Raw genomic sequence first — 9,525 nt, 5'->3', positions numbered from 1 at the left:
AGTGGTGATATAAAAATGAGACAAAATTTAGCATAAAACAAGCACCCATACACTCAAATCTATCTTGTTGCGTGACCATGGATTACTCAACCTCTTTGGGCCTTTGTTTTCTTATCTATAAATGGAAATACTGATGCCTTATTTACTTTAAAATTGTTGTATCCATTTTTTATACATATGTGCAGAGATCCAAATATACTTATTAAACATATATTAATCCTGTCTCAGTACCTGCAACACAGGAAATATTTAAATGCAAATTGTGCTGCCTTTCCTTTCCCACTTTGTTGTAATCATCCTAGGTGCAGGTAAGTATGTAAGAAGCATTTGCATGGTTCATGACAAAACAAATATTATTGTAACTTTTATAAAATTTCCTCTAATGGGGAAGCCTTAGTGAAAACCATATACTGCCTGTAAGTGCATACCATGGCAGAGGTAAGACAAAGTAGTGAAGGATGCTGGAAAGAAGTGGGGATGAGTCCTAGAGAACTTGAAGGTCAATTCTAGGCACTGAGGCTTTGGACAACAGAAAATAGGAACTGCTGAAGAAGGCTGGATGGGGAATTGAAATAGGCAATGTGTACACCACGCCGAAAGCCTAAAAGCCAGTGAGAAAGGGTCTAGGAAAGTGAGTGCTAATGGAACGTTACATGGTTTATGGGTTGGGCAGTGTGGCTCATGCCTGTAATCCTAGCAGTTTGGGAGGCCAAGGCAGGTGGATCACCTGAGGTCAGGAGTTTGAGACCAGCCGGGCCAACATGGTGAAACCCCATCTCTACTAAAAATACAAAAATTAGCCAGGTGTGGTGGCACACACCTGTAGTTGCAGCTACTCAGGAGGCTGGGGCAGAAGAATCGCCTGAACCAGGGAGGTGGAAATTGTAGTGAGCTGAGATTGTGCCACTGCACTCCAGCCTGCATGACAGAGCAAGACTCTGTCTCAAAAAAAAACCCCAAAACATTACGTGGTTTATGGCAACGGCAATAAACGGGTGATATGAGGAAAAAATCATTAGGAATTGACAACAAATTGGGAAACATGGGCACACAGAAGATGACTGTAGTTTTCTGTGTGAAAAATTGGGAATATGTCATTGTCGTTAAGAAAGACAGAGACAGTAGAGAAAAAAGGTTTTGGTAAAGATGAAAAATGTACAGAATTCAGAATTGATTTTAATGGTTCCAAAATCAGATTGGATTCCAACACTTAAATAAATAGTTTTTTCCAGCCAGTGGTAATTTATACTACAATTAGAATTTCACATGCATGTTAGAGAGAGGTTCTGAACCAACCCAAATGCCCATCAATGATAGACTGGATAAAGAAAATGTGGCACATATACACCATGGAATACTCTGCAGCCATAAAAAAGGATGAGTTCATGTCCTTCACAGGGACATGGATGAAGCTGGAAACCATCATTCTCAGCAAACTAACACAGGAACAGAAAACCAAACACCGCATGTTCTTACTCATAAGTGGGAGATGAACAATGAGAACACATGGACATAGGGAGGGGAACATCACACACCAGGGCCTGTCGGGAGGTGGGGGGCTAGTGGAGGTATAGCATTAGAAATACCTAATGTAGATGATGAGTTGATGGGTGCAGCAAACCACCATGGCATGTGTATACCTATGTAACAAACTTGCATGTTCTGTACATGTACCCCAGAACTTAAAGTATAACAAAAAATAGAGAGGTTCTGAAAAATATTTGATTTTTTAAAATAAAAATTCAGTTCATTAGAAAAGCAGGATCTTTAAAAGAATTCCTGCTGCGAATCATAAAAGAAAAAATTCTTTTCCTGATTTAGTGTATGCTTATTACCTCCAACTTCCCTCATTCATAACTTGGCGGTTTTACTTTGTTAGGTTAAGATAACAGCAGTGACTTTTCAAACCACAGGGGAAAGCCTGGCTATTTATTTAGAGATGGAGTTTCACTCTTGTTGCCCAGGCTGGAGTGCAATGGCGTGATCTCGGCTTATCGCAACCTCTGCCTCCCGGGTTCGAGCAATTCTCCTGCCTCAGCCTCCCGAGTAGCTGGGATTACAGGCATGTGCCACCATGTCTGGCTAATTTTGTATTTTTAGTAGAGACGAGGTTTCACCATGTTGGTCAGGCTGATCTCGAACTCCTGACCTCAGGTGATCTGCCCGCCTGGGCCTCCCAAAGTGCTGGGATTACAGGCGTGAGCCACCACACCCGGCCCAGTCTGAGCATTTAATAAGTGGTCTTAAGACAACTGAGTTGACATCTAGAAAAAAAATAAACATGGATCCATACTTCATACACTATGAAAAATTCCAGTGGATAGAAGTTATAAGTGGTAAAACAAATGACAACGAAAACTGTCAAATTTCTATAAAAAACGTGGGAGAATATGTTTAAACCTTAGGATGAGGATGGCCTTCCTAATGTGAACTCAAAATTCAGAAGTCATAAAAGAGTGACAAAATAAGTGAAATGAAAAATAAAGGGATAAAAATAAACTTCTGTTTGCCCCACTATTCCCAGAAGAAAATAAGCAAAGTAATGAAAAATGTATTTAGAATATTTTCAACACATGTCATAGACACAGAGCCAATATTACCAATATACAAAGAGGGCTTAGAAATTAATAATGAAAAGAGTTACATATCAATTTTTTTGAATGGTCAAAATTTATAAATATACAAATGACAGAAAAGGAAATAAAAATTGCTCTTAAACATTTGAAAAGATGTTAAACCTCGCTTGCAATAAGAACAATGTGAATAAAACCATGCTGAGATCTAATTCTTCACCTATCATATTGACGAAATGTAAAAGGTACATACATTTTGTTGTGAGTTACTGAGAAAGAAGCACTCACTTGTACAACCCTGTGAAGAGCTTGTAGTATATGTCAAAATTTGAAAAGTGTATGTGTAGCCTTTGACCCAGCAAGTCTACCTCTAAGAATTTATCCTATGATTACACTCAAATACACATGCTATGGCCTATGTAAATTAATTGTATCATTGTAATAATAAAGGATTAGGTTTAGCCTGGATATCTATCACAGGGCATTGACTAAATGAATTATGGTGTATTTCTACCATAAAAGAATACCCGATTGTAAAAACAAACAAAAACCACACACACAAGCAAGCTCAGTATACTTTGATGTGAAAAGATATTTATTTAAGTGAAAAAGCAAGTGCAGGACAGCAGGTATAGTTGCTACTATTTGTGTAAAAACAGAGGGAAAGAATGCATATTTGTGCTGGTCAGCTTATGAATAAAAATCTCTGGAATGACAAGACGTAAACCACAGTGATTACCTGGGTTGAGAGGGAGACTCTTCATTGCATACCTTTTGTACACTTTGATGTTTAAGCCTTATTGAATGGATGACCTCTTTAAAAAAAAAATCAAAAGGGAGAAACCTATACACATAGAAAAAGAAACACAAGGCATAAAAAATACTGCAGAGAAATGAAAAGGAAATTAAGTCACTTTAAACTTAGTAACTCTCATAAATAAGTTTTATATGATCCAAAATGCAGTAATGTGCATATGATACAGAAAAATCAATAAATTAAACTCATAACAAATAAAGATGGCATGAGCCCTTTGTTTGCAGAAGCGATGTATGATCAGTAGGATTACTGCCTGGACAAATACTTAAGGAGCAACTGCTGCATGGTTGAAAAATTAATGGTGCCAAAGGTAATATACTGGTCAGTGATTCTCATATGCAATGGACCAGTTTTTATATCAAGGAGTAGTTTTGGTGACAGCTCAGAAAGAAGCATCAGCCTGTACACAAATGGGCCCCAAGCAGCAGATATAAAGGTGACTTGGAGATCCCAGAGCATAGGGGTATGCTTGCTAATGGTGATGATGCTTGCCGAAAGCCTCAGTCTACAGGTTACTCACAGCTGAGAATTAGGATGCAATTAAAAGGAAAAATACAGAAAGGCAATTAAAAACAAAATAGTTATTTGATTTTGGTGAACAGTAAAAATTTTAGCTACCAGTGTTTTTAGTGACTACTTGCTTCATAATTGACCACGTCTAGTCACATGCATTAAACTGTATGCCATGAAAGAGACAATAAAGTAAAAGCTTTGGAGAGAAAACAATCTACTTTTTGTTCTGCTATTTGAGGAGAAAGTATAATTGACATAGTCACAGTCTCTTTTTATTAATAGGAATAACAATAGTTACTATTTAGTCTGTGTTTATTATATTTCCAAGTATTGTGCTAGACACACACTTTCTTATGCAGTCTTCCCAACTGCTTAATGACATAAGTATATTATTATCACAAAGCCTGAAGAACTACCAAAGGTTTAAAAAGGTGCATGTTAGCCTTTAAGCTTATTCTCTCTGAATCCAGCTAACTGTGCTAAGATGTACAATTCAATATTTGTGAGTTTCCCTCTTTCATTTCTTTTAAATGTTGCTAAATATATTGAATGAATCCATGTGGCGTCTTATTTTTAACTTTGGACAGTGGGCTCTGGTGGGGTGTGCTGGTATCCAAACCAAGGTTCAGTTGAAAAACAGGCACCGAGGAGTGTATTGCTATAGATAAGAAAAAAAAAAAAAGATCAGGAATACAGGGATATAACACAGAGATCTAGACATTAGGAATAAAACATCTGGCAAGATTTAGCTAAAAGAATCATGGTAACTTACCAGACCTATGGGTGAATCAGAAGCTCAGCAAAAAAAAAAAAAAAAAAAAATCAAAGGGGAAAATCTTATACACTATATCTTATTCATGGATGTTCAAAGCCATTTGAGGTTAAGAACTTCTTAAATCTGCCCAAACTCAGAAGGAAGTTAATCCCAGTGCTGAAAATAGAAACAGAAGTTATTAATGGAAGCTAAATAACTGCAAATATGAGATCAAAATATCACATAGATCATTAAGTGAGTCAATGGGTCTGTCTAAACTTCTATGGGATTCTCAGTTCCAGTAAGCTGCCTAAATATGGAGAAAAGCTGGAATATTGAATAGCTTTTTCTTTACCATAGCAAGAAAATACTCTGGTTATACCAGTTGCATGTGAGTTAGTGAAACCCATTTTATTATTCAAGATATATTTGTTGATATCTACTAAGTGCCAGACATTGTACTAGATAAACAGTGGAAAAAGCACAGTCTCTGATTACACGGAGTTTCTCATCTTGTGAGAGGAAGAAGTATTAAAATAAGTGTACATAAAAATAGGAAATTACAACTGTGATCACAGCTGTGAAGGAGCAGTGGTTGGTACCATATGAGCCTGTCATAGAGGAAGCTGACCTCATCAGGGAAAGCTGGTCTCGGAAATGATGAATTAAACTGACTTCTGAAGCAAGAGTGGGAGTTAATTGGCAAAGAATCATGGATTAGAGCCTTCCAGGCAGAGGAAACAGCATGTATTAGGTTGAGCCATATGTAATTGCTACTTTTAAAGGTCAATAATCATTGAGCATCAACTGTTTCACACAGTTCAACTTATTTACGGGTCCGTTATACACATAGCAAGGTCCAAAGCACTGTGGCTAATGATAAGGTGTTTTATATGCTTCCTGCACTCATGCTTCTCACAGTTCAGATGGGAGGGCCATGAAAGGATAAACATAAAAAAAAAAATGACAGTAGATTATAAGGGCGTGAACGATTCTTCAGAGAGGAGGAGTTCTAGAGAAACCAAGTCCTCCTATTTCAGAGATGTTCCATGCATAAGGGATTATTAATACATAAAGCTGCTGATGGCTTTCCGTCAAGGAGGTCAGGCAGACACTTGAGCTGAGTCTGTAATATCCAGTTTTTATCCCTCCTTTCTTCCCTGTTAAAGGAAGCCACAGTGCTGAAATAAACCTTAAAACCTTGCCTCTTTGGCTCTGTGCATATAGTGTCTCATTAGCAGTGAGATCAGTGGTGACCACCAAATGACTTTGTGGCTCAAGGGTTTGAATTTGTTGGGACCGATTATTTGGGAAATAGTCTCAGATATTTATATGGAATCAGAGACAAAGGGAACTCCAGCAATCAGCTGACAAAGGAAGAGAAATTTTCTCTTCCACACAAACAAGGAAATAAAGTCAAAGTGTAACCGCCCAGTGGATTCACCTTACCTGCTGCCTAGACAGAACTGATTTATCAAGACAGGGAAATTGCAATGGAGAAAGAATAATTTAAGCAGAGAGCAGAGCTGGCTGTGTGGGAGACTGGAGTTTTATTATTACTCTAATCAGTCTCCCCGAGCATTTGGGGATCAGAGTTTTTAAAGGTAATTTGGTGGGTAGGGGCTTGGGAAGTGGGGAGTGCTGATTAGTCAGGTTGGAGATGGAATCATAGGGGTTGAAGTGAGGTTGTTTTGCTGTCTTCTGTTCCTGGGTGGGATGGCAGAACTGGTTGTGCCATTTCTGGGTGGGGCCAGCTGATCCATCCAGTGCAGGGTCTGGAAAATACCTTAAGCACTGATCTTAGGTTTTACAGTAGTGATGTTATCCCCAGAAGCAATTTGGGGAGGTTCAGACTCTTGGAGCCCGAGGCTGCACACCCCTCAACTGTAATTTCTAATCCTATAGCTGATTTGTTAGTCCTGCAAAGGCAGACTGGTCCCCATGCAAGAAGGGGATCTTTTCGGGAAAGGGCTGTTATCAAATTTGTTTCAGAGTCAAAACATGAACTGAATTTCTTCCCAAAGTTAGTTCGGCCTATGCCCAGGAATGGACAAGGACAGCTTAAAGGTTAGAAGCAAGATGGAGTTGATTAGGTCTGATTGTTTTCTCTGTCATAATTTCCTCAGTTACAATTTCGCAAAGGCAGTTTCAGAAGGGAGTCACATGTGTGCTAGTAGCAGATGTATATGGCACTGCTTTCTCTCTGAAGTGCGAGATTTACATTGTGATTGTCCTCTTGTGCCATTAACTATATTTTAGAAAATATTACTTGAGGAATGGTCAGGGAGAGAACTCTGAGCTTTTGGTGAGGAGGAGGTGGTAGATGTACACTTTGGTCTGCTGGAAGAAAGAAGAATGGTCTTTTGGTTTAATAGCATATAAAGAAATGAGTTAAAATACTTAAAGATCTCAAAAAATTATCCCATACATCCATACATCTCTTCTCAACACCATCCCTTTTGAAATAAAATTCCTTCGATATTCTTCACTTTAGTTTTTGGGAAGGGGTAGGTAATCGAGGGATGTGGTGTGTCATTCGAAATGTTGAAACCTTTTATTTTCCGAAGAGTTTCTTTCAAATGTAAGGAGTTTGAGAGTAATCTCTTACATTTACTTTGTCCTTCACACTTTGATAAAGCTTGTTCGCTGCCATTATCACTCTCCACAGCTCCACAAACACCCTGGAGGATCGGCTGTGCCTATTCTCTTTCCACCTCCATCATTCCTACCTGCACCTCGATCTGGCAGTGAACTGAAACTTAGGCTGATTGTCTAATTTCCCCTAAAATCCCCTAATAAGCCATTTCATTTTCTCCCCTGCCTATGTAATGGGGGGCAGCTACCTGTTTAAATTCAGTTTTCATTTTCTAAGAAACATATTACAAAGAGCCAGCCTAAGTGAAAATTCGGACACATCAGAAGGATATGATCAGAAGAAAGAAGCCAGACTTGTCTTCTTTCTTCTTTTTCGATAAATGTAGTTGATTTAAATGACAGTGATGGTCATCATTATCATCACAGAAGTAAGAGTGGCTGACACTTAGTACTTCATGAGAGTGATTACTATGTGCTTGGCACTTGTAAGTGCTTTGCATGGATTATTGTCTTTAAATTTTATCAACAAATCTATGATCTAGGTACTTTAAATTATCCTTAGTTTACAAAGAAAGAGTCAGAAGCGCAGAGAGGTGAGTAACTTACTCAAGGGACAGATGTTGTAAGAGGTGAGGTTGGAATAGGTTTGTTCAACCCCAGAGCCTACATTTTTTTTTTTTTTTAAGACAATGTCTCACTATGTTACCTGAGCTGGTCCTGAACTGTGCTCAAGTGATCTTCCCACCTCAGCCTCCTGAGTAGTTGGGGTTACAGGCACATGCCACTGCACCTGGCCAGAACCTGTGTCTTTAACCACTGAGTATGATAGTATGGTCTTTAGAACAGAGGCCGTAGAATCACCTAGGGAGCTTGTTAAATATACAGATCCCTGAGCTCTACCCGTGGCATACAAAATTAGTTTTGAAGGTGAGGCTTGGGGACTTGCATTTTAACCACCTTTACCCTTCATGGAGAACAGTAGAAGCAGCACAGTGCTGAAGTGATTATTCAACCCAGAGAAGTCCATCAGTGAGATTACAGCTACATGGCAGATGGAACCTAAAAATGATGACTACACTCTGGACGATATGCGTGCAAAGTAATATAGTCCAGTCCATCCTTAGGGGAGTAGGGGGCAATTGCTACAGACTATGACAAAACACAAAACTCATTGGGAGGGAGATTACTGCTGCTTAGGACATGCTCCCTACTTTTTCTCTCTTCATCAACTGATTGATTCTCTCATGACTTGGGCTACTTCAGGTTAACTGAAAAACAGGACAGTAGCAAGCCTTCAGGAGTATGTGCCCTCCACTGGCTTGGATGCACATCACAATGTCCTCTCCATCTGCCAGTGAATGCAACACACTGGGATGTGTTAAGATGAGCAGCCCTACTGGAACCAGCTGCTAATGCTGTAAAGGTTGAGAGAAGTGATTCTCAAGGTGTTTATAGACTTTTTCTTTTATACAGAAAATAGATATTGCAGTGGTTCTTAAACTGGTGCATGCATCAGAATCACATGGAGGATGTGTTAAATAAGAATCCTGGGCCTCAGACCCAGAATTTCTGAATCAGTAAAAAGAAGCCCTTGGCTTGGGGCTTGTTAATATAAGTAGGCTGGGCCCTCAGCCTAGAGTTTCTGATTCAATAGGTTTGGGGGTGAGGATGAGTCTGTGCATAGTATGTGCAGCTGATGCTACTGGTCTGGGTATCAGATTTCAGGATCACTGGTCTATAGTTTAAGGGATAGGATGATTTTAGAGGCAGTTTTCCAATGCAGACTATAATCCTGTGATTAAGAATATAAAAGTAGACCATCCATCCATCTTTCCTCTTAAACATCAGAGAATAGGGATAGAAATATAGTCATATTACCCAGTTTGGGGATTAAAGCCTATCTTGAGAAATGATATGGTTTGATAGTTGAGTGATGGGCCTCGGGAGTCAGAACTGGTTCCAAATATGGTCTTCAGGTGAGTTAGTAACATCTTTGAGCTTCTTTGAGTTTTTTTGATTTTCTACATCTGTAAAGCAAGAACAACAAAAATGCCTACCTCTTAGGGTTTGTGTGGGAGATCTTTGGTTTGTCCCCAGTAGCATTTTCTTCCCTTGGCTATTTTGCAATGCCTTTTGTCCTTTGCTTTCCAGTGGGGTTCACCCCAGAAGGAATCCCAGCAGGAGCTCTAAGCATGAAAGGAGAATGAAATAAGGAGTTTGGTGTTCCCTGCTCATCCTCTGTGGGGTCACTACAGTTGGCTGTGTCCCTCTCA

Source organism: Symphalangus syndactylus, chromosome 21 (genome assembly GCF_028878055.3).
Source record: "Symphalangus syndactylus isolate Jambi chromosome 21, NHGRI_mSymSyn1-v2.1_pri, whole genome shotgun sequence".
Taxonomy (NCBI): Eukaryota; Metazoa; Chordata; class Mammalia; order Primates; family Hylobatidae; genus Symphalangus; species Symphalangus syndactylus.
The sequence above is the reverse complement of the archived record's forward strand: the minus strand, read 5'-3'. Positions refer to the sequence as shown.